The sequence below is a fragment of the Lissotriton vulgaris genome, chromosome 1_1, assembly GCF_964263255.1.
Source record: "Lissotriton vulgaris chromosome 1_1, aLisVul1.2, whole genome shotgun sequence".
NCBI lineage: Eukaryota > Metazoa > Chordata > Amphibia > Caudata > Salamandridae > Lissotriton > Lissotriton vulgaris.
The window spans coordinates 1,423,024,529-1,423,051,045 of record NC_141685.1 but is presented as its reverse complement, the minus strand read 5'-3'; positions in this window follow the sequence as shown (position 1 = coordinate 1,423,051,045).

Genomic DNA, 26,517 nt, shown 5'->3' with positions numbered 1-26,517 from the left:
TTATATTCACGCACGTTATATCCACGCCTGTTATTGTATCTAACTCAAACCACTCTGTTTAGTTTAATGAAATAACCGGAATGCACACGTTATCCTGCTAACAGCATGCACGAGCAACAGAACGCGCAGGCTTTTCACCATATGCTTTAGACCTCATCTATGATTTTCCTTTCACGTTATACCAGCCTTTTGACCATGTACATTGCATGAACTCACTGTGATATTATTGTTTAGCATGCATTAGACAATTTATGAACTATTTTTGACATGATGTAAAACACAAGCATTTCTTCGTTTTTAGAAATATATCCCCAGATGAAGGCATAATGGAAATGCCGAAATGCATTGGGATGGTATGAGTGCGAAATGATAAAGGAATATGAACAGTAGCAAACGCTTGTGAACCTAACAAGCCATGAATATATTTGAATACATTTTCAGACTACAATTCTTTGAGCAGAGTCATAATCTTGTGTGAAACCTTGATACAAGGACTTCTCTGGATCCTGGAGGACATCTCTCAGTGTTGAGAGTGCAACCCTTTCATTTTAAGTACATTACGCCTCCGGACAGAAGGCGATACTCTGGGGATCCATACAAACTTAATAGTTTACTAAAAACGCTGTGCGCCCGGCAAAAAATCCCTTTTTTCATATCCATTAGTCTGTTCCATTGCTGGACAGCACGCACACAACATGGATGAAATATTTAATCTCACGGAAGCAAGAGCAGAAACGTTTGCGTATTCTAATGAGGAAGTCAACAGAATATACGCACTCATCAGCGAAGAAACTACTGAATTAACCACGAACCGCAATAAGGAGCAAAACATTAGACAGTTATTATACCTGTCAAAGAAAATAATCAATCAACGCCTGCATGCGAGCACCATGGTTAAGTACCATAAGGCACAGAGAATACCGAGGGGTTTGAGAATACCATTAAAACCATCCTTATGCAAAAATGTTCAAAGATTTAAGGATAGATGGTACGCCATCCTTAATAAGTGCAGCCTCGACTTAATACTGTTGATCATCGAAGAATTGTCAACCATCTTGGAAGAACTTGCCACTGAAATCTCTCACGTGAAGACAGAATTGGAAAAGAGTTACACAACTGAAGAACTCAACAAAATCATGGAAGACATGAACACCCAATTAGCCAAACATACCGCCGAAGTCACAGAACGCAAGATCCGCAAACTAAAAAGGGACACCATAGACTACAAAATGGGCGAGGTATACACATGGGCTGATATCTATGCTAAACGGCGACAAAACAAACCGTATACAGCAAACACTGAAACCTCCTCCTCTGAAGACGACATTACAAACTTACAAGGAAGACGAACCCGACCTCCACCTCAGAGACCAACACCTAACCTCTCAGACAATGCAATCTCTTCGGAACCACCTTCAACATCAGCCGAGCCTTTTTTAGAGGTAGGCCAGGATCAACGCGAAGATCCAGGAGGTCCAAAAGAACAAGAAAAAACAAGAGAACCTCCACAAACCAGGACAGCAACAACCAAGAAAACCAAAGTGAGATAGCTGACAACTTGGTAATTAATATCTCGGACCATCATTTCAGTGAAATTCAAATGAAAATCTTACAAAGAGGAACTTCATTTATACCTACGGCCCGAACCAACAAACTCGAGTTAGAAATCTCATTCTACAAACTCATGAGGAAACTTCGGTTAAAACACTTTTTTCAAAACATAGTACAAACATCTACAGACCCCCAGGAAGATCAACTCAGGGGCTTACGTCCCAAAAGTAATTTTCTTGCACCAGTCTCACATAAGACTCTCGACACCTATGAGACCCTAGTCCGAAACGACTTATCTAAATTGAACTGCAACCGACAACCGAAACATAAAAACTTCACTGTCAAGGAGATTAGCACCATTAAATCCATTGCCAACAACAACCAAGTGACATGTGTTAAAGCTGACAAGGGTGGCGCCATAGTAATTCTCAACACTTCCTACTATGACCAACAAGCGATGGTTCACCTCTCGGATACCAATACCTATCTGAAATTACCCAATAACCCTACCGTTCAATTCAAAGCGAAACTTGACACAATACTCAACAAAGCTGTTGAGAACAACACTATCTCTGAGAAGACAAACAAGTATCTCACCACTAAGCATCCCAAAAGTCCTAAATTTTTCTTGGTCCCCAAGATACATAAAAATCCACAAACGCCTCCCTGCAGGCCTATTGTATCGACATGTGGCAGCATTCACGATCCTGTGGGAAAATTTCTTGACAGATATTTTCAACCTATTGTCATTTCTCTTCCCACTTACATCCGTGACACCACGGATTTCATCAACAAACTAAATCAAGTACAAATTGATGATCATGGTCAAATATTCTTGTGCACAGTTGATGTATCGTCCTTATACACATCTATCCCACATTCAATGGGAATTGAAGCCATCGAGTACTGTTTATTGAGAAGTGATCTGGACAATCATCTAAAACTTTTTCTCATGGAACTTCTGCAATTCACATTGTTTAACAGCTATTTTACATGGAAGGATGACTGGTACCAGCAATTAACAGGAACATCTATGGGCAATTCTACAGCACCGGCCTATGCAAATATTTTCATGCATCGATTCGAAGAAGATCACATACTCAATAAAACTGAATGGAAGGATCATCTAAAAATATTTGTGAGATTCATAGACGACATCTTTTTGATTTGGCAAGGCCCTGCAAACATTCTGCAAGAACAACTGGCACTATTAAACACCATAGACCAACGCATTCAATTCACTCATGAACTTCACAAGGAATTCATAACTTTTCTCGATGTCAAAGTTACCAACACTCCCACAGGATTCACCACCAGTCTATTTCGGAAAAAAACAGACAGAAACAACACATTACACTACTCTAGTTTTCATCCACAACCACTGAAAGACCATTTACCATACAGCCAAATCATCAGAGCCAAAAGAATCACCTCGGAAAACCATCAATACCATCAAGAGATGCAAACTACTCTACAGAGATTTAAAGCCAGAGGGTACCCACATCATGTCCTCGACCAGGCTATCCAACGATCAGAAACCAAAACTAGAAGTCAACTGCTTGCTTATACTCCGAGAACTGACACAGATGCTATCACCATAGTTTCTAAATACTCTACAGCAAGCCACCAATTCAAACAAATAATCAGAAAACATTGGGAAATCCTAAGGATAGAGCCTGATTTCAATAAAATCTTTGATACTCAACCTACCTTTGCCTTCACAAGAGCAAGAAACGTAGGAGAACTGTTAAAAACACCCTCAACCAACATAGTATACAAAGGAACAAGCCCATGCAGAAACTGCAACCACTGTAATAATGTCATCCAAGGGATTACAGTTAACCACCCCATGAAGGGCAACAAGATCAAAGTAAGAGCTACAGCAACCTGTGATACCAGCAATGCAGTGTACATGTTAAAATGCCCATGTGGCAAGATTTATGTCGGACAAACCCAGAGAAAACTCAAGACAAGATTGAATGAACATAAATCGAATATAAGGAACAAGCATCTAAAATCCACCGTAGCTCAACACTTTTTGGAAGCTGGTCATGGCATCAGCCAGCTGAGATATTGCGTGTTGGAAACTGTCAAACAACATGAGGGTAAAGACAATCATCAGGAACTATTAAAAAGAGAAAACTATTGGATTTTCACCTTAAGCAGCATGAAACCATTCGGCCTAAATGACCGAGTGGAATATTTATGTTATCTTTGAACAGCTGGGGCCCCAGCCAATGACTCCTTACCAGCGCAGAGTGGTTCCTTCATTTTTTCATTTCATCATTTTAAGCTTGTAATTCATGTTGAATCACAGTAGTTTGTTTAACATAGCCTTGTATAATTATATCTCATGTCAGTTCAAGTATTACTGATTCTTAGTGATTTTCAGCGAACCCCCGGTTTCATTTTCCGATTTTCCACTATTTTTTTCTCCATCTTCTAATCACAGACTTTTTTATTGCGCTCCCTTCTAGTTTTCACTCCCGTAAATCACTTTGTATACAGTCCCTATCAGGTCGCGCCCTTACGCTACCTCTCTTGCATATTCACTTCCGGGTGACTGACCTTTCCTGAAACCAGCCGCAGCTTTGACTGCCACGGACGTACTTTCGCGGTAAGCGCTCTTTCTAGCCACTTAACCTGTAAGGCACCGAGGTGTTCATTTGATGTTAAACTTAGGAGCTTCACACGTTATATTCACGCACGTTATATCCACGCCTGTTATTGTATCTAACTCAAACCACTCTGTTTAGTTTAATGAAATAACCGGAATGCACACGTTATCCTGCTAACAGCATGCACGAGCAACAGAACGCGCAGGCTTTTCACCATATGCTTTAGACCTCATCTATAATTTTCCTTTCACGTTATACCAGCCTTTTGACCATGTACATTGCATGAACTCACTGTGATATTATTGTTTAGCATGCATTAGACAATTTATGAACTATTTTTTGACATGATGTAAAACACAAGCATTTCTTCGTTTTTAGAAATATATCCCCAGATGAAGGCATAATGGAAATGCCGAAATGCATTGGGATGGTATGAGTGCGAAATGATAAAGGAATATGAACAGTAGCAAACGCTTGTGAACCTAACAAGCCATGAATATATTTGAATACATTTTCAGACTACAATTCTTTGAGCAGAGTCATAATCTTGTGTGAAACCTTGATACAAGGACTTCTCTGGATCCTGGAGGACATCTCTCAGTGTTGAGAGTGCAACCCTGACATTCAGACTGCAACAAGCATGGAAACTTATTGGCTGGGCAAGCAAATCGAAGCTTTCTTGTCCTGGGAACCAAGATATGAAAACGATTCTTCGGACATCGGAGCCAGGCTCTTCCTGTCAATATGTGTAAGCACAAGCAAAACAATTGTGGCCGAAGCAAGTTACATTTATGCTAAGGAAAAAATATATTTCACAATCCCGCCCTCTTGTGCTATTTATTTGCGTAATCTTAGGACATTTTAGTATTAATTAATCACTGCACTTCCAGTTCTACACTTTCATCATAACATACCAAAGACCCATAATCAGGCTCCTTGTCATCATATTAATCTGTAACATCCAGAATTCTTTAAGGGTAAGAGGAGGACATCAGTCTCTTCGCGTAGGGTGCCAAAAATCAAAAGCATCAGCGCCATGGAAACAGATGGACTGGAGCAACCCCTTAAATCCTGTGGAGCCTGGGTAATTATGCAAAAGAGGAGGTTCCCTCAAGAGAATTCAACTCGAATACAATTCAGAATGAATGGACCAGTGTCATTGACCGCACTACATCTAAAGTTAGTCCTATAGATGTTGAATTGCATGTATGCAGTGGGCTGTTTGTGATTGGCCGGGAGTGGACACTGATTGGTATTTAGCAAACTCTGGTGCTACTGACATCAATGCTGTTGAGACTGATGACACCCAGTATATGCATATTGTACCTAACTCATTAAGGCAGGAGGTGACAATGTGAGTGTACCAGTTAAGTACTGATGATGATGTGAACGTATGTAGCCCTTCAATGAGATGACCATTCTCCTGTCATTGTATCTAATTTTGTGATTGCCATTGGCCACCCCTGCAATTCATCTGCACACTGACGTCCTGCTTACTGATGTTAATGAGGTAGATGCTATGGTGAAGAAAGCCTGGATGCGCTACAAGACCATGGGCCAATCCTACTTCCTCTGAGGACTCAGCTTCCCACTTACAATCACACATTTTAGCCTCACAGGCTCATTATGCCATGTATTGGTTCATGAAATCTGCCCTGATGTTAATTTAGAAATGGGGCTGGCAACTCTCTGAACAAGTTCTTGATTAGGACTTGCGGTCAGCTCTATATTGATTTGAACTCAGTACTGTGCATGCTTTAGGCATGGAGGCCAATATGCAAGAGGCTGAAGCCTCTGATATTGTTCTTTCCTGAGTTTTTGGTACCATCCCCCACACTTGAATTCATGTTCGACAACCAAAGAGGTGTAAAAAAGCCTTGAGAATTGTAGGAAACTAGGATCAGCTTCTTATGGTTACCCCCACTTGTTGCTTGATGTTACACTGTTTTTGTTAGTATGACTGGGATCCTTCTAATCAGGACCCCAGTCTATCTGCTTTCTCCTACAAATGTTATGCATGTACTTAGGTACATTTCAGATTGGAAACTGGGGTACCCTTGTCAGTCCCTAGTATATGGTACACATGTACCCAGGGCCTTTGTACCCCAAAGGCCTCCCAGGGGCTGAAGCATGCATTATGCCACCCATGAGAGGCCATGCAAAATGGAACTACAGGTCTGCCATTGCAGCCTGTGTAAGCTGGTGCTAGCACCCCTTACTTTAGATATAGGTTCACTATATCTATAGGTCACTACACTTAAAACTTAAAAGTCACCCCTATAGCAGGCCTTGACAATCCCAAAGGCAGGGTGCTGGGTTTTACGTGAGAGGGTGCCCCTGCATGAGCAGTGCCCCTTTGCAGCCTTTGGAGACCATTCTCCCGGGTTGTCTTTGACACAGCCAGACATATAGGTAGAGGTGTATTATAACCTCACTGAAATGCTAGCTTGAAAACGGTTGAAACAAAACATGTTGCGTTTGGTATCAAGCATGTTGGAATCATACCTCCACACCGGTAACCAGTGTGGGAGGTATGATTCCACCTTTCTGAAGCGAGCTTCGTGGGGTTACTGGTCTTTCCGGTACCAGCCTTCTCAACAAAATGGTTAAACTCAACAAAGGAAAATGGCAGTAAGTGGTACTAAAAGAGCCGCACCACCTAGCTATACAAACTATCGTGAATATGTATACAAATTGAGTGTTGCCCACCTCGTTAGCCCACTGCCATAGGACTCTAACGTTACTTAAACAATACTAAGAGCATTGAGAGGCAACATAAGTTATTCAAAGCATAAATGCACATTATATTAATCAGATCCAGATTCATCCTTGATTTCACAGTGATGAATCTTTAATCTTTTCCTATCGTCACACAGAATACCACGTGTTGTTTCCCAAACAGCCAACACATTTTGCCCCACCAGTGCCTTCCTCAGGGCAAATTTCACGAAGCTCACGCTCAAAAAAGTAATTCACTTGTGATCCCAGTTAACGCATGTGTCAAAGCTTAATGAATTGTGAAGCGTCAGTCCATGCTGTCATAACAGTTACCATGAAACGCTACCAACACTTATTATTAATGATTGGCTTCACAAATATTGTGTTCTTCAATTGTGACGTTAACGATTCAAACTGGAAATACTTATTCCAAAACTTCAGTGTAGATGATGGGTCAATTCGATAGTTGACTCCCGAGGGGCATGTACAGCCAACCTCACTGTGTTAATGTTCCCTCATGAGGATCAAGTCAGAAGACGGTCTTCTGACTTGATTGTGAAATTTGCCCTGAGGAAGCCCCTGGTGGGGCGAAACGCGTTGGCTGTTTGTGAAACAACACGTGGCATTCTGTTTGACGATAAGAAAAGATTAAAGATTCATCACTGTGAAATCAAGGAAGATTCTGGATCTGATTAATATATTGTGCATTTATGCTTTGAATAACTGTTATGTTGCCTCTCAATGCTCTTAGTACTCTCAACAAAATGGTTGCTGCCGACCAGAGACACATTTATGCCCTCCTGCTGCAGAGCCAAGCTCGAACAGGGGAAGGCAGGACAATAGGCATCCTGTCACAGAGAGGTGTGACCACCTCCCAGACAGGATTTAGTGTATTGGGGCTGGGTGGGTGTACTTCCAAAGTGCCTGAAAGTCTGCATCTGAGCACACTTGGTGTGCCTGTGCATAGTCCAGTTCAAACCAGTTCTGGGAGCTGTTGGCTCCTGGTCTGGCACAAAACTGGACAAAGGACATGGGAGTAACCTCCCCTCTGTCCTGAGCCTCCCCTAGGAGGGTCCCCTGAATCTGTCCAACCCTCTTCCTTGGGTACATAAGATCTTACCTGGCTGTAGGACCTTAGATTTGACGTGGGCAAGATTCTGAACAAGAAACCACTGAACTTCGACCGTCTGGACACTCTGGACTTTTCTGGACTTCGACTGGGCCCAACTTTGTCTCCCTCTCCGTCCAAAGCATCCTCTGTGGCCATGCACCATACAGGCTCCGTGCAGGATCTGTGGAGCATCAAGGACAACTGAAGAATCTTCCTTTGGGGTGAAGGGGTGAAGGAGTCACTTCCCTGCGTTCGCCGGCACCATAACACAACTGACTGTTCTGCTGATCCTGAGCTACTGCGGACCCCGAAGACTCCAGCAACACAGGAGGTGGGTTCCTATGTTCCTTGAGGTTGAGTTTCCCTCTCACCGAGTTTGAGGCCAGTATCCCTCGTGGGGACCGCATAACCCGAATCCCTGTGCACCGCATATTTTTGTAAGTGCATAGGCTTGCTGGCAATTTCCGAGCTTGTGCACTAGACTCCGTGTAGTCCTGGCCCTGATCAATATTTCCACCAAAGAACTCCAGCCTACTTGCACCAAGTGCTCCGTGGGCTGGTACTTTGTGATCTTGCTCAAGGTCCCATTGCGACTCCTGCTCATTCAGCCTGTGGGTCCTCCTTAGGGTCATCTTGAATTCTGTTGGGCTTCCCTGGTTGCTCCAAACGTGCCCTAACTCCCCATTGCTTGGTGAGTCCCCTGGACCTGGCTGGTCCACACCGTAACCTTTTTGACCTTCCTGCGTGGGTTGCTGTTGCCAAGGCTTGTTGGTGTACCAGCTGGACACCGACCCCTCAACATGTGACATCCTTCGTGCGACAGCTGACATCTGGCTCTTGGTCATCCTCAACGTCTTCTGGTCCTCGTGGCTGCAGTCAATCATCCTCTTTTCTCACCAGAAGCACCCGGCATCGGTGGGCATTCATCCACTGAGCCCCTGGTCACCCTGAAGTGACCCAGATTCTGTCCCCTCTGCGTTCAGGTTCCTTCCATCACGAATACACACCTGGATTCCAAAGAGCAGTTTCTTTCTTCCCGGCAGCAGCTCTTCTTTGAAGTCTGGGACGTGAAGGAACCTACCTGCTGCACCAGGGGGTCACAAGGTGCACCGGCGACGCCTCTGCCTGCGCCTGGAGGCGCTAGAAAAACGGCAAGCTCCCGCCGCAGTGCGGGACGTGAAGGAACCTACCTGCTGCATCAGTTCGGGAGCCGTGAGGGGAACGGCTGGGTGCTTTCCTCTGCTTTCCTTTGCCTTCCCGCGCCGTGAGGGAAACTGCCAGCGGGACTACTACTACCAGCAGCCCCGGGGGTCACAAGGCGCACCTACGACGCCTCTGCCTGCGCCCGGAGGCGCTAAAAAAACACCACGCCTCCTTCTAAGGAAACCGGAAGGATATAAAATCAACTGTCCATCCCCGCAGCGCGGGCGCGTGCGGGCGTCTGTCGGGCGAAGCCCGGGCAAAGGGCCGGCCCTCTGTGGCCCTCAGAGGCACGAGGAGGACCGGACGGGCCACCCCCCTTGGCATCAGAACATGAGGAGGTAAAGAGACTCGGACTTTCTCATTTACAGACCTCCCCAACGGTTATTTTTGTTTGGTTTTGTGAACTCTGTTATTACCAGATCCTCCTGCAGTTTTGGTACTCACTGTTTTTGAATTTAGTTACATTATGATTCGCAAGGGGGCTTCCAAAAATGCCACCCCCCAGAGGGATTCGGTGAACGGGACACTTGACCATTACCTAAGTAGGACAATATTCCCCATACCCCATGAAACAGAGAGTTTAGAACTATCCCCGTCCATAGACAGTACACCTAACAAGCGATCTCCCTTACAGGTAGTCGACACAGCACAACATCTATCTCTACTGGAGGAATTAAATAATATATGTAAAACAAAGTATGCTTTGCTAGAACCAAGAATTAAGCAAACTGCCGCATTTAACTGCCCCACAGCAAGCACTAATCCCCAGAATAGTACACCATTCCACCAAAATGATAGTCTGTTAGGTACCCACCCTAAATGTAGAGCTCCCTCAGGATCCCCCGGCTAAAAGAAAGCAAAATGGGATTACACATCAGGGAAGCCAGGCAAAACAACCGAAATTGTGCTCAAGCCCCCTTTTTGCCATTATCACTTCCCCGCCAGCCCCAGTGGTCGCCTCTAATTCAAATTTAAATCTAAATTCAAAAAATTCTAATTTTTTTGCACCTTCCATCGATGAAAAACTATTGGCCCAGATTGAACATCTGGTCAAATCTATAATATCTCCAGTGATTGAAAAAATTAACATTCTATGGGATAGGCTCGCGGGAATAGAGGAAACAATCAAGGCCAGTTCGACACTCATAAAAAGCATTACAAAATCTAACCAACCCCAGTCTCTCGCTACCACAGAAGTGCCTAAACCTTCTGCACAAAGTACTATGGTCCAAATTCAACCAGTAGCCTCACTCACGCCAGTGCCAAATACTCCTAGAGTATCCATTAACCCTACATTAGTACAATGCACTTCCGACAGAGTAGGATGGAGTAAAGATCCAACATTCCATAAGGGGACAGTTCCTAACCACGGCAATATGCCAAGATCACTTAATCACATTCACCTACCACCGGAGGCCGCTCCATTTGTCTGCGTTCTCTCGGGAGTGCCAGCACTCACAAGTGGAAAAACCGAAAGGCATCAGGACCTATTAAATAAGGTTACTTTTTGGCTAACAAAAAATAGACCCCTGCCCCCCACTATTGATGGGAGAATCATGAGAGTTAGAAGGGTGGGCTGGCTAGGATCCCTCCGAAAAGATATCCCCGGTGACCTGGTCCTAGTAAAATTCAGGAACAAACACGTTGTTCCATATCTTCAGACTTTGCAGCCCCAAAAAGGAGATGGCCCTATATCCACCTGGGATCTACATGACTTTTACCCTACTATGTCATGCTTTCGCTCATCAAGACCAACCGCTAAGTATAACCACCCGATGGGTGGAAGTGTCCGCGCATTGAGTGGCTGTAATATCTCCACGTTTAACTGTTTTGAACCATTGTATAACAGCTACCCTTAACTTACATATGGAAAAGTTTCAATAAATTCACCTTGTTTGTGATTAAATGTTTAAATTAAGGGACAACCAGCTGTAACAGTATTGTTTCAAATTATACATCCAATTAAATGAACATAATTAGATAGAAATTTGCATCTAAAGGATGGGCTCATATTTTAACTTGTAGATATTTTGTGTTATTGCAATGTATGTTTTATGAATGTTATGCTTTTATGATTTGAAAATTTAAATCGAATAAAGCTTTTACTGACTGAAGTCTTCCATTGAAAACGACAACGGTTTCCGACATCATATTAGACCTATGCACCTGGCTCCCCTGGGATGTTTAACACGGGTACTCTGGTATCCAAGGGTGAGGTGGCTCTCCAACCTCCTACATTCCAAAGGGTTTCCTCAAAGTCCCCTGAGAAGGGTCCTTAAACTCTAAAACTGTAATCGCGACTGCCCCATAGAATTGTACGGAGCCCGCGGTGGTGTTCCCACACTGCACCCTTCCTCGGTAGGGTCCCTATCTACTCACCTTGGGTGGCTGCTTGGGGTCCCAGCGATTCTACACTCTCTAGACAGTATCATGACTCGAGTCCTGGTTCTTATACCACTATTTTAGCATATGGTTTGGTCTCCCCCTGGAGCCCATTGTGTATTGTGCTACTTACAGCGCTTTCTTCGTTAAAGTATTGTACCCTCGTGTAGAGGATACTAGAGAGTGTTATATAAATAAATACATTATTTTTATAACTACTGTGTGGTACTCCTTTAATTTGCCCCTGAAAGCAACCTCTGTCCTACAGCAGCCAAGGCTTTACCAAGCGTCCCACGAGGCCACTTCACCCTTGCTGGTCGCCCTAGTCAAGTGTCTAGAATATATTTTATCTAACAGTCTCTCAACGTTTCCTTCCTTCCTATCTCCCCCTTATGCTATTTATTTCTCTTTCACCCTTTCTTTCTTCGTCCTTTCTCCATTTTATTTATTTATTTATTTAATGCGATTTTATATAGCGCAAACATTACCCGAAGGTGTCAGAGCTCTTTACAAAAGAACCAGTTGCGACACATAAGGACTTAGGATTACATGAGTTACATAAAAGATACAAACAGAAAAAATTGCAAATGTACAAGTTGTAAAGTCACACAAGGAGGAGATACAAACAGAGAAAATAGCAAATGTACAAGTTGTAAAGTCACTCAAGGAAGAGATACAAATGGATAAACTCTAAGAATCACATAGGAATGGTAGTGAGTACAAGGGTCTACTACATATACTAGTGGTTAGAGTTATCTCTATATTCATATATATATATATATATATATATATATATACAAATAGTAGAATTGCTCAGGATTACATTTTACTAGCGATTAGGCTGGACAAGTATATATCACATATTTACAGAGTTAACGTGGAAATAAAAAAAATAAAAAAAGGGGAAGAGAGCGGTAGGTGGGGGAGAAGAGTCAGAGGCTGAGATTGGTAAGAGGAGAGAGGGGGACCTGAGGGGGAGAAAGAGATCAGGCAGTCCAGCAAAAGAGAAATGACTGAAGGTCGGCAGGATGGAATCCAATGGACCAAAGGAAAGGACAAGAATCCACAAAATGGCGGACCCGGGTCGTGGGCATCGATGGAAACCATCTCAAAATGGCAAGATGCACCTCTTACCTCCACGACCCGTCATGCGCACTCCTCCTCTCCCTACTCTCACACATTCTTTCTCACAGATGGACAGTTTCCTTCTTTGTGATCCCCTCTGGCCCACTCTCTTTCTCTCTCACACACTCTCACTCAAACATTTTCTCTCTCTAGCTTCTCTTTACCCGATCCCCGCCGCATTCCTTTTCGCCTTCTCCTGTCGCATCTCTTTCCACTTGCCATCTATTCTTTCTCCCTCTACGTTGGAAACGAACCTTCACGCACCACATGAATGACTTGTACCACCTTAAAAACACGACGAGGCTTGCTACAGAACAGACTGTGCGCCAGTGGGGCTGAGCGTGAGTGTAGAAGGAAATTGCCCCCCTCTAGCACTTTTTATTAATGCTTGTTTTCCCATGCTCTGTGTTCTTCAAGTTGGGTTGTTAAATACTTTCAGACGGCTGAATAGCTGCTAAGTGGGACCTTCCATGGGGAAAACCAAGCTGTGGGTGAGGGAACTGAGGGAGGGGGACACCAACGCTGCTCCTCTTGTTTCTGGGTCTGCCCTGTAATTTTGCTGTCAGGCTATTCACCAAACTTTGATATTTTTGTAGAACCGTCCATTTGCACAAAGTCCTGGGGGAGGGAATGTGCACACCCCTCCGCCTCGCCGAGCTGCAGAGGCATTGCATTTTTGTGTAAGAATCTCTGTATCACAGAGGGTGTTTGAGGGTTAGTGTGCATTAGTCTGTGTGTAATTTTCATTTTTTTTAACGAATTCTCAGTGTGATACAAAGTTTTTGAAATATTAAACTGACAAGACGCACCGAGTGGAACAATTTCTGTACAAAACAGTGGCAATAACATGAGTAGAAGAGGCCTCAGTGTAACACTTTTCAGAAACACTGTACTAAGGGGCAGATTTACAAGCCCCTTTGCGCCACTTTTGCGTCAAGGGAAAAGAGACACAAAAGTGGCGCAAGGGGCATGTAAATCTGCCCCTAAGTGTTTACAATAACAATAGTCGACGAAGTATTGCAGCTGAAACAATAAGGGGGTAGCATCAGCATACAGAGAGAAGCACACAAATCATAGATGCTGGTAAGTGCTAGTCAATAATAACAGTAAAAAGGCTTTTGGTGTGTAAGTCCAGGCCAACTGGTAGTAGTTACTACCAGAAGTGTGAAAAAAAAACAGAAGGATGTCAGCGAGAGACAGCCGAGGGCAGCAGAGTGTTAAGCAAGAAAAGTGTCTAAGAGGACCTATGTATGCAAGAATATCGAGAGTAGCTCCTTCATATACTGAAGCTGAGTATACCCGTGGACAGTGAGGTTGGACTCTCCCATCAACAAACATGAAATGATTTATAACGACGTAAAACAAATCCTTTTTTGGGGCTCACCAGGGTGTACATTCCAGTTGACTATTTACATATGTTTTCTACTAGTACCAGTTGATCTAAGTATGTTGATGGACCTCGAGCAATATAGGTCCCTAGATAGTGAAAGGAATTATTAACTAGTTAGATGAAAATACAAACCAAGACGCCTATAAAATAAATTGGAATTGTTATATGCCGTAATAAACCTAAGGGAAAAACTCTTGCCGTATTCTTTGCTTTTGTTTAACTCCCCTAATGCGAGTCTAGTTCCCATGGCCCCTTACAGCTTATACAGTGATATATTTGACAAAAGAGGGACTTTTCTCTTCAAAAGGATCATGATTTGATTATTACAATTTTATTTTTTTCTGACAAAAGACTTAGATTTGAAGTTAGATACTACAGCCCGCAGCAGTGAACACAACATGCACGTCTAAAGCTACTGATAAAAATAAAAGTGTTATACAGAAAATGACAAAAATATAAAATGCCTATCTAAAATACCGCCTGCACACGCCCATCTACGCGCCGGGAGGCGCACAAAAACACCGGCGCTTACACAGAGGATAGGGAGACGCTGCCGAAAAACTACTTACTGGCCAAAGGATCTTTGTTTGTTGCTGGGCCACGTGGGGGACGCCGCAGGAGAATTAATCACCGCCCAAACGAACTTTGTCTACTGCTGGGTTTTGCTGGGTCACGCTGGTTACCGCAGAGAGTTTTATAAAGACAAGGGGAACCCAACGGATAGCTAAGAACCATGGGTATAACTTTGTTATAGAAAACAATGGAACCTAGCTTATTCAACATATGCAAAATGTAGTATAGAAACTCAATGGAAACTATACAAATCAGGTTGTCCTGACCCAGCCGGGGCAGGAGTTTATTACCAACAAACAATGTCAAGTATACAATACAATTTTTTCAAGACACAAGCCTGTGCCGTACTGACAAAGAAAGGAGAAATAGATATAGGGTGAGAAAGAGGGTGATTTTCAGGCAAGGAAAGAGAGCAAAGACAGGGCACTGCAGAAAATGCAAAGATTACTGGCAGTGTCGCCTGGAGTGGAATGTACACAAATTTCTATAGAAAATATTATGAGTGTCAACCCACTCTTGGGTGTCGACGTTTCGATCCCTAAAAGCTCTATTGGATGCATGGGATCATCATCAGGACTTATCTAAGTAGCAAAACATGCCTGAATGAGCAAAGCCATGTGGTTGAGCATCCACGTGAGTATCAGTGGTGTTCAATGGTTATGTTGATATGGTCGTTTAAAAGCTTCAACGTCCGTCTGTGGGTGGCCGCACTGTTAGATTGCGTGCTAGCGCCGGAATCTGAAGTATAGAGGCATCAGTGGTACTATACTTTTGCGTCAGTATTCCAACCTGTTTTCGTTGAAGTCAAAGTCTGTGGCTTGCCTCGCCCTGGGCTTCAGCAGTGTGGATAACGGGCGTTAGTCATAGTCAGACAACCGCCTCTCCCAGGGGTTCTCGGTCAATGCCGGATACCGCAGAGAGAGCTTCACCTGCTGCTCATTAGTCCCCCCCACCGCTGCTCATTGGAACATTGGTACAAAAAGGGGGTGGTGATGGACGGAGCATCTGAATCAATCAAACACTCACACCCAGTCAAAAGATCTGGGTTTAATCCATCACCGTTCTTTAGCCCACTCTGCCACCCCAGTTCAGACATGGCTATATGCAAATCAGTCTGACCCTGTGCCTCGTGAACAGTCCAGCCCGAACTGCCAAGCCACGTCTTCCCTGGACCGGAAACAAGCTTCCGAGGACGGGTTTCTGGCATTCCAGCCGTCTTCAGCCCGGCTTGCTTGAATCCAGTTCAAAAAAGGGGGTGGTGATGGACAGAGTGGCAAAGTGAGCAAGGGACTCATGTCTGAGCATACCCTGCCACACTTATGGCGGCCAAAAGCGGTACAAAAGGGGGTGGTGATGGACGGAGCATCTGAATCAGTCAAACACTCACACCCAGTCAAAAGATCTGGGTTTAATCCATCACCGTTCTTTAGCCGACTCTGCCACCCCAGTTCAGACATGGCTATATGCAAATCAGTCTGACCCTGTGCCTCATGGGAACAGTCCAGCCCGAACTGCCAAGCCATGTCTTCCCTGGACCGGAAACAAGCTTCCGAGGACCGGTTTCTGGCATTCCAGCCGTCTTCAGCCCGGCTTGCTTGAATCCAGTGGCAAAGTGAGCAAGGGACTCACGTCTGAGCATACCCTGCCACACTTATGGCAGCCAAAAGCGGTACAAAAGGGGGTGGTGATGGACAGAGCATCTGAATCAATGAAACACTCACACCCAGTCAAAAGATCTGGGTTTAATCCATCACCGTTCTTTAGCCCACTCTGCCACCCCAGTTCAGACATGGCTAGATGCAAATCAGTCTGACCCTGTGCCTCATGGGAACAGTCCAGCCCGAACTGCCAAGCCATGTCTTCCCTGGACCGGAAACAAGCTTCCGAGGACAGGTTTCTGGCATTCCAGTCGTCTTCAGCCCGGCTTGCTTGAATCCAGTTCAAAAAAGGGGGTGGTGATGGACAGAGTGTCTGAATTAAGCAGACCACTCCTACCCTGTCCAAAGATCAGGGCTTGATCCATCACCGTTTTTTAGCTCACTGCACCATCCCAGCTCAGAACCTGGCTACATGCAAATTAGTCTGTACCTGGCCCAGTGCATCATGGGAACAGGGCAGACCAAACTACCAAGCCAATTATTGTACTGGAAAGGAAACAAGCTTCCGGGGACCGGTTTCTGGCATTACAGCCGTCTTCGGCCCGGCATGCTTTAATCCTGATGGTGCAGTAAGCAAGGGACTCATGTCTGAGCATACCCTTCCACGCTTATGGTGGACAAAACGATTCAAAGAAGGGGGTGGTGATGGACAGAGTGTCTGAATTAAGCAGACCACTCCTACCCAGTCCAAAGATCAGGGCTGTGAGGTTCCGTGACGATCGTAAGTGGTGTTTTCGACTCGCACGAATATGGTCGAGTCTGGTATCTACGAACCGCAAATGACGAGTTTAGTGGGTGTACGCGTTTTCGCTGTGCTAGCCTAAACCGTTCGTCTGTTTCGTGGGTTTCTCTATCTGTACCCACGGGTTCCATCTTAGATACGGCATCCATTTTGTTTCTTGCCCTCAAGTAGCCAGCGAACGGACGCTGTCCGCTTCGCGACCCTGGGATTCCCAAGACTTTTGCGGAAGACACGTTTCCTTTGAAAGTGTCTTTATGATGAGGGGGATGACACTGTAAGGCAGATGGCCCCGCTCGAGGCTCATCTTGCCGTGCCGGTCTATTGTCTTAGCCGTGCATCTCATTAGGCACGTCCCTTTGATGCCTGCAGCTTGTGTTTCCCGATACCACCCCTTTTACACCCTTTTCGATCTCCCTACTGTTTCTGCCTTCCTCTGCACCTGTCTCTGTTCCTTCTTCGATCTGTTTACTGCTGATTGGAATGTACTAATGGTGGGAAGATGGGTTTTTACAGTTGGGAACCACCAAATGTTTCTGTACTTATGTTCCGGGCCCTGAATACAAGAAAGCAACCCCTTCTGGTCTTTACGATGGGAACCAAGTTGTAAACCTTTGTGTATCATGTTAACCTATGAGAGAACCTTATATAAAAGGAGCGACCCACAGTAGCAATTCGAATCAGGCTCCGTGAACCTACATGTGATGTACTTCTCGTGACTTCTGTGTTCCCTGCAGTAATAAACCTCGAATCTTTGACGCCGAAGGAAGTGTCCCGTGTCTCTGTCATTTGTACGCCGGAACAGGTTACCCACGAAGGTTTCAGGTGTTGTCCCCTGGCACCGCTGGGTCTTAAAATAACCCAGTCCTTCAGTTGGCGCCCAGCGTGGGGCTGCATCAGTGGTACCGGTCCAAGCCCGACGATCGTGAGGAACTTCGTGTGAAATCTCAGAGGGAAGGTGCACCCCGCTTCATCGATCCTGTTGTCGAAACAAGTGGCCCGACGACTTTTCCCGCGAAGATTCCCGCCTCCTGACGGCTGCGACGGACTGCTGCCCTGACTGTAGACCTGTTTTGGCGCCTGGCGTAGACCTTGGTACAGCGAGACGATTTGACGGGCCTTCCTGGTGACGCCATCGATCTTTGAGTTAAGTATTTGTGGGTCGCTCCCATAGTCCTTAGTTGTGGGTGCTTAGTTGTTGCATGGTTCCATTGCATTTGTGGTTCTTAGTATTTGGTTTTTTGTTGTGATATTTGACGTCTGCAGTCGCCAAAAACCGAGGCTTTTTGCTTTTTGCAGGGACTTGGTAAATCCCATTACCCTTGAATTTTGTGAAACTCGGCTGGTGTGCAAGATGCCTGGCCCTAGTACTTTGTTCAGTTGTTTTAGAAAATGTGGTGCGGATTCCCGACTGGAGGACTCGTGTCCGATACCTCCGGTTGGAACTCCAACTTACGAGGTATATAGCAAACACGGGTTCGGACCAATTATATTCAACGAGTGTTGGATTCGCTATACTAAAAAGGATGGTGTTCTTAGTTGGCCACCTCATGGTAGTTTTGAGACTCCGATTCTAGATAATCTTGAAGCTAAATTGTTTAAGAGAAAAACAAGGCCGGCCATGTTTGATTCCTTTTGGTTGTGGCGTAAAGAAGCCAAACAGAAAGAAATCAGACAGATTAAACGTAATCAGAGAGATGGAGTTGCTACCACGGTAAGAAAAGCAGAACAGTTTCAGCGAGATAAGGAGGAAAAGGAAAAGGAAGTTTTTGATATACTTCAGCGCATGTCTGTAGATAAATGTTACCCCGCTCTACCAACGGAGTCGGATAAGAAAGAGGAATCAGTTGAGGATCCTTTACTGTCCTATCTTCTAAAGTCACCACCTCCGTACGCACAGGGTACTGCAGCTCCTGTGGTTCCCCCTGTACCTGCTCCTGTACCTGCTCCTCAACCTGTTCCTCAACCTGTACCCGTTCTTCCGACTGTTCCTGCTCCCTTGCCTACTTCTGTTCCTACTGCTCCTCCGCTTGTACTTCCTCATACTCCTGCTCCCGCTGCTGCTCCTGTTCTACTTACTCCTGCTGTTCCTTCTGTTTCCGACTCTTCTCTTGTTAATACCTTATGTTATACTTCTCCATCTACCCGTCGTCGTACTCCTTTAGTTGCTGCTAACTTTTTCAATTCTCTTGGACCTATTTCTGAGTCCGCTAGCTCGGACGGTCCTCAAAGACGTAGTCAGCTTCCCGGTAATAGGGAACGTGCTGCACTGTATAATATGGCGATGGCTTGGATGAAATACCCCATTAGGAATCCTCCACGTTCAGTGCTGAATACGTTTTGTCAATTCAATATACCGACGCAAAGATACGTTTTGGAAGAAATGTGTAAGGTTTTACGTGACCAAATATCGGCTGATGCATCTGACGATGTATTGACTGCTTTGACTAATCTACAGCTCCAGTTTTCGAGCGGAATGATAGTAGACTCTAATGTTCGACGCGCAGTTGAGCAGTTGTTATCTTTTCGTCCCTCTATAATGCCTCGAGCATTGTTCGTGGAAGACATTGAGGGACCGCTAGAAGCGCCTGGTCAGTATCCCATGCGTGAAGTTCCACCAGTGTGGATGCCAGGTGATGCTGCTCAAGTTCCACCGATTTTGCCACATTTCCAGAGAGTGTGGATACATCTTCCATGGAAGAGATCAGAAGTTTTGCAGGTAAAGCAATCTTTGCCTGACCCTCGCAAAAATCCTGCAGGGTATTATAAAGAATTATCACAGCTTGTAGATGCTACGATAATGAATGTTGCCGATATCGATATGCTGTTTGGCAATGTCGTACCGCAACCGGTTTGGGCAAAGATTCGTCAGGAGAATCATGCAACCGAATTAGGTGGTGATTGGGCTGCTCTTATTGCGGCAGATACACGACAAATTGGTGGGGCTAAACCTGAACAGCTTATTACTGATCTCCCTCAGAGAATCATTACCCTAATGAAAACACTTATGCCAGCTATGAAGGTGAATTGGGACAAGTTGTCCGCTTGCAAACAGAAGAAGGACGAGAGTGTCTCTGATTTCTTTACGAGATTTGAGGAGGCATTCATCGATCATAGTGGTCAGGATATGGGTACCGAGGGTGGTCAGAGGTTGTTCGTGGACAAATTTGTCTCTAACTTGTTGCCTGACTTGAGCAACAAATTGAGAAATTCTGAGAGTGTGTGGGCTGTCTCTACTTCTGCTCAAATATTGGCTACGGCACAGTATTATGAGAATAGGGAGAAAGAAGAGAATGATTGTGCCGATAAAAAGACGAAAGAGCTCAAAACTAAAGTGTTGTTGCAGCAGGCGTATCCTCCGCATTCGAATCAGAATGATTCGCAACAGCGTAATCGATCACAGTCTCAGTCTAATAGGTCGCAATCTCGAAATGACTCCTCTTCGCAGAGATCTTCGTTGGGGTACAATCAGTGTGCCTATTGTAGAAATGAGGGTCATTTGAAATTCGATTGTCCAGTCTTACGTGATCGAAATAGTGGTAGTTCATCTAGAGGAGGTCGTAGTGGTCCGCAACAGGCATCACGTGGTAGAGGTCGGGGTGTTCAAACTGATCGTTCAGATAATTCGTCAGATTCAAACAATTGTTTTGATCAACGTGGATCATCGCAAGGAAGATCTGCGCAGTACAATGTAGATGATTATTACGTCGATCAGGGAACTGACGATGGTAATTACTAGGACAGCCATAGACAAGGAGAGGGAGTAGTATCAGTTCCGGTTGATCAGAGAGGGCCTTACGTCGCTGTTGCCACTTCGGGCGTCGTTGATCCTTTTCTGTTGGACACTGGTGCAGCGAAAAGTTCCATCATGCATTCGAAACTCCCTGGCGCACCTTTGTCTGGCTTAACAAATGTCTCCGTTGGATTCTCTGGTGCCCCCATTAGCAATCCAGTTTCGCGCCCTTTGCCTCTTACAATTGGGCCTCGTGAGCTGAAAGCTCCGTTGATTTTGACCACTGGTTGTGGTGAAAATCTCTTGGGTCTGGATTTGCTAAAACGTTTGTATGCGACTTTGTATTGTTCCCCTGCGGGAGTAAAGCTTACTTTGGGTGAGAGAGTTATCTCTCCAAAGTACTTGTCTCTCGATTAGCTTCCACCGGAATTGAGTTCTCTTCCTGCATCTTTGTGGGCAACAGGCCCCAATGACGTGGGCCTGCTTGACATCTCCCCTTATGTTGTTCACTTGAAATCTAACGTACGATTGCCACGCATTCCCCAGTATCGTATCTCCCTTGACGGTGAACGAGCATTGTTAGCGATCATCTATGACCTGATCGAGAAAGATGTCATTGAGGAGACTCGGGGAAACGTGTGCAACGGTCCTGTGCTGCCCATTTTGAAACGTACTGACACTTCAAAACCACCTGTTTATCGTTTTGTTATCGATTTACGGGAGGTAAATAAAATTGTGATTCCTCAGTTCCCTGTGGTGCCTGACATTACGGCTCTACTGACTCTGATTCCAGCTTTTGCATCTTGGTTTTCAGTGATCGATCTGAAGAATGCGTTCTTCAGCATCCCGATTGCTGAAGAGAGTAGAGACCTTTTCGGTTTCTCTCTTGGTGGCCGCAGCTTTAGGTTTAAGCGTGCTCCTCAGGGCTACTGTGAGAGTCCATCGATATACAGTCAAGCCTTGAAAGGTCAACTTGATGCATTTGTGTTGCCGGCTGGTGCGGCCTTGATCCAATACGTCGACGACCTATTGGTGGCTGCAGACACTCAGGACATTTGCAAAACCGCTACAGTGTCGTTGTTGCAACATCTCTGCGACTTACATCACAAGGTGTCACCTTCTAAATTACAATATTGTTGTCAAGAAGTAACCTATCTAGGTCACTTATTGTCAAAGGAGGGAAGAAGGTTGACCCCAGAGAGAATTGCAGCGATTGCGCGAATGACTGTGCCAACGACTCAGAGAGATGTGCGTGCCTTTTTAGGTATCACGTCATACTGCAGGCAATGGATTCCAAATTTTTCATTGTTAGCGAAACCATTGGTGGCTCTTATGTGCAAGGATGTTCCAACTCCTTTACCATGGACGGAAGAATGTCAGAATAGTTTTTCTGAATTGCGTGACGCATTGTGTTCGGCTCCTGTGTTAGGTACCCCTGACTACAGCAAGCCGTTTACATTATACGTTCACGAGAGGGAAGGCTGTGCGTTGAGTGTTTTGACGCAACCTTTTGGTGGTAAGCAGCGTCCATGTGCATATTTTTCCTCGACCTTGGATCCAGTAGCTAGAGCATTGCCGAGTTGTTTGAGAGCAACAGCGGCAGCTGCGGTGTCCATCCGACAATCCGCAGGATTGATCATGGATAATATGCTTACGGTGATGGTTCCGCACGCAGTTGACACTCTTTTGAATCGTACAAAAACCCAACACTTGACGAGTGCGAGGTTGTCTGGGTACGAGTTGACGCTGTTGGCAAGTCATATTCAGATAAAACGTTGTAATGTCCTGAACCCGGCGACTTTATTGCCAATTAGTATGGAATCAGATGAAGTGGCACCTCATGATTGCTACCTACGGACTGAGGAGGAAACAAAAGGTCGTGTGGACCTTAAAAACACTCCTTTGGAAGATCCCGATGGGACCTTGTATGTGGATGGTTCATGTTTTAAATTGCCGAATGGTGATGTGACGACTGCGTATGCTGTGGTAACTTTGAATACTGTTGTGGAAACTGCAAGATTGAATCAGAATTCTGCCCAAGCTGCAGAGCTGATCGCTTTGACTAGAGCGTGTGTGTTGTCGAAAAGGAAACGGGTGAATGTGTTTACCGACAGCCAATACGCTTTTGGCGTCGCCCATAGTTTTGGACGATTGTGGAGAGAGAGAGGTTTTATGACGTCGCATGGTACTAAGATTCAGCATGGACAGCTTGTGAATGATCTTTTGGATGCACTTACATTGCCTAAGCAGGTAGCGATTGTTAAATGTAGTGCGCATCGTAAGGTGACGGATGATGTTGGTCGTGGTAATGCGTTTGTGGATGAGACTGCTAAGGAGACTGCCCGGAACCTTAGCACTAGAATGTATGTGACGAGTTCGGTTAAGTGGCCTACAGAGACTGGTATGTGTGAGGATACTATCGAGAGTGTGAAAGCGATACAGAATGAGGCCACTGAGACTGAAAAGATGAAGTGGAAAGAGAGTACGGGAAAGTTGGATGCGAATGGTTGTTGGATTGATTTCTCGGAGCATAAGAGATGGATGTTGCCAGATGCGTATGTGCTAGCTGTTGTGACGATGGCACACGGGTTAGCACATATTAGTGCGAAAGGTATCTGCAAGTTGTTGTCCCCTGTGTGGCAGAATGATGGTATCACTAAATGTGCTGAGAGATTGGTTAAAAATTGCATGATATGTATGATGTACAATCCTGGTAAGGGAACCCCTACACCTCCTGGCCATTTTGCTCCACCTTCATGTCCCTTTGAGGTGATTCAATTAGACTTCATCCATATGGAGCGATGCAATAACCTTAAATACGTTTTAGTGGTGGTTTGCGCATTCTCCCGATGGATTGAAGCCTACCCTCTCAAAGACAACACGGCTCTGTCCACTGCGAAAATCCTACTGAAGGAATACTTTCCTCGGTATGGAATGCCGCGGATTGTATGGTCTGATAACGGAAGTGAGTTTGTGGGGAGTGTGATGAAGAGTGTGTGTAAGGGCCTTGGAATTACTCAAAAATTCCATAGCGCCAATCATCCCCAGTCAGCAGGTTTAGTTGAAGGGTATAACGGCACCCTTAAATTAAAATTAGCGAAGATTCAGGCTACGACTGGTCTTTCGTGGCCTGACGCTTTGCCTCTAGCTCTGTTGTCAACAAGGGCGACTGTACACTCCCGAGTAGGGCTCAGTCCCTATGAAATAGTGTTCGGCCGTCCTGCGAATGTTTGGGGGGTCCCTAGACCGAGAGTGTTTTCTGATCTTGAGTATCCAATGTTGATTGATTATCTTCATGATCTGACTGCTAAACTGAGGTTAATTCACCAACAGGTCTTTGAAGCACTGCCGACGCAGACAGAGGGTCCTGGCCACCAGCTCCAGCCCGGAGACTGGGTGGTGACAAGGAATTTTGGAAGAAAACGCAATCTCGAACCTCGCTTTACTGGACCCTACCAAGTCCTCCTTGCCACGAGAACTGCTGTTCATTTGGAAGGCCGCAAGAATTGGGTGCACGCCACCCATACTAAAAAGGTACCTATACCTTTATCAGCGGACTCGTGGGTGAGGAAGGGCATTGCCTCGTCTGAAATTGAAGCATTGCAGACCTTTGTACCTTTTAGCGAAGCTCAGCTTGTCGGAGAATCCTCAGTGCAGCAGAACGACATTGTTGAACATTTGTCATCACAAGACTCAAGATCTGAACAATTGACTGATCAACAGAACTCTGTTCCCTCATCGGATCCATTGTTTGACGAACAGACACGTTCTGGGAGAAGCCGATACTTTTTGCGATCTAATACCAAGGACAAATAAAAAAGTTTGCTTCTGTCCCTCGCAATCTACGTTACCCCATTGCCACGATCAGTCTAAACACTCGTACAACTGTGATTTAGTAAATATTGAGTTTTTTTCCATATATGTGTTTTTGCTTCCACAGCTGAGAGACTTTGTATATATTTGTGAATTAGGATACCTTGCATCCAGGTGAGCCGTAGGGCCGCGCGTGTACTTCCTTCTGGTTAGTAGGTCTTGACACTAGGTCGGAGACCGTCGGTTCCTGGGAACTCCTGGGGATTGACTACTGCTACACAGAACGAAGTGCGTCAAGAAACGTTGCGGACGGTTTTAGAGGATGGCGTTTTCAAAGCTGATGGACTTGGAAAAAGCTCAGGCGCAAAGATTCAAACTACAACAAATTACTCGTACAAAATGCTTTATGTTTCAGGTGTTCCTTCTGTTTCTAACTGTTTCCTCGTTATTGGCGGGTGGGGTGTATTATATGATACAGTACTTCCTACCTTCTGCCATACCTACTCCTACTTCTGAACCTAAACTTACCACCACTGTGTCCCCTCATTCCTTCCATATCCTACCCCAACACGAGCAGGTTAGACGTGCGGAATTCAGAAATAATTCCTTCATTCAGCTCCTTCACCAGCATCAGTTAGTGGTTAATACTACTAATTGTTGGGTGTGTGGGTTAATGCCACATACCACGGATAAAGGAATTCCATATCTGGTCCTTCCTTATAGTTCCCAGGGTTCAGCTCGAGCATTACAAACCATGTTTCGAAGTGCACTAGATTCCTACCCCAATCGAGAGCCACATCCTCCGCACTTTGGTCCCGGTCCGTATCACAAGCCTTTGGCTATAGCGATCGCTGATTTAGATAGGGATATCTATGAGCCGTCGCTCATCCCAGAGGAGGAGGTGCGAGCCTATAGGGATCTGAGTGAGGTTGAGTATAGTGCGCTCGTGGGTGAAAGACAGCTTAAAAGCTCGTCTCCAATATGGATCGTACCCCACCTTGGTAATTTCTGTCTAAAAGGTTGTGGCCGAAGCCCGAGAGCTCATCTTGGAGAGAGTGCTTGCTCCGAGACGTATGTCTTACCGATGCTCTCTTCCCCTGTGTTTCTGACTGCCAAGGGTACGTACTTCGTCTGTCATGATCGTGCGTATACGTGGTTGCCCTCCGACTTTGCGGGCACACGTTATATTGCAAATTTGTTGCCTCCGACGTTTACCGTTGATGCAGATTACCACAAGACTAGAATTGTGAGGGGCGTGATTAGCGAAGAGGACACTGCCGGTCAAGAGGCAGGAGACTTTTTCAAGGGTTTCATTCCGTTTTGGGGGCCTATGGTCAATAGTAGGAACCTGAGACAGTTGACTCGAGTGGTGGAATTGACAGCTAATATCACTGCCAGTGCCCTTGGTAATATCACCGCAGAACTTCAGGCGGACAGGCTTATGACGCTACAAAACCGTATGGTTTTAGACGTTGTTTTGGCAGATCGAGGTGGAGGATGTAAAGTGATCCATTCGAGCTGCTGTATTTTCATTCCAGATAACGCTCCGACTGTCTATCAAGCCATCTCAAAGTTGCATAAGATCTCTGAGTCCATACACGTGGACGTAGGGGATTGGACGCTACTTGGGTGGTTTTGGGGCCTGATGTCGACTTGGGGTTGGAAAATTCTGATGATCATCGGAGTTGTTGTAGCATTTCTGTTCTCGTGTTGCCTTTGTGTGCAGTGTGGTCCTGCCTTATGTGGCCTTTGTGCTACAACGTGTATGAGACAGCCGCCTGTTACCAAAGGAGCTCAGATGGATAGAATTATGTTGCAGCAACACCTAGATGGTCTGATGAATATCGAATATGATTCCGACTAGTGCTTGCCTACATGAGGGCAAAAGGAGCGTCTGAGGTTC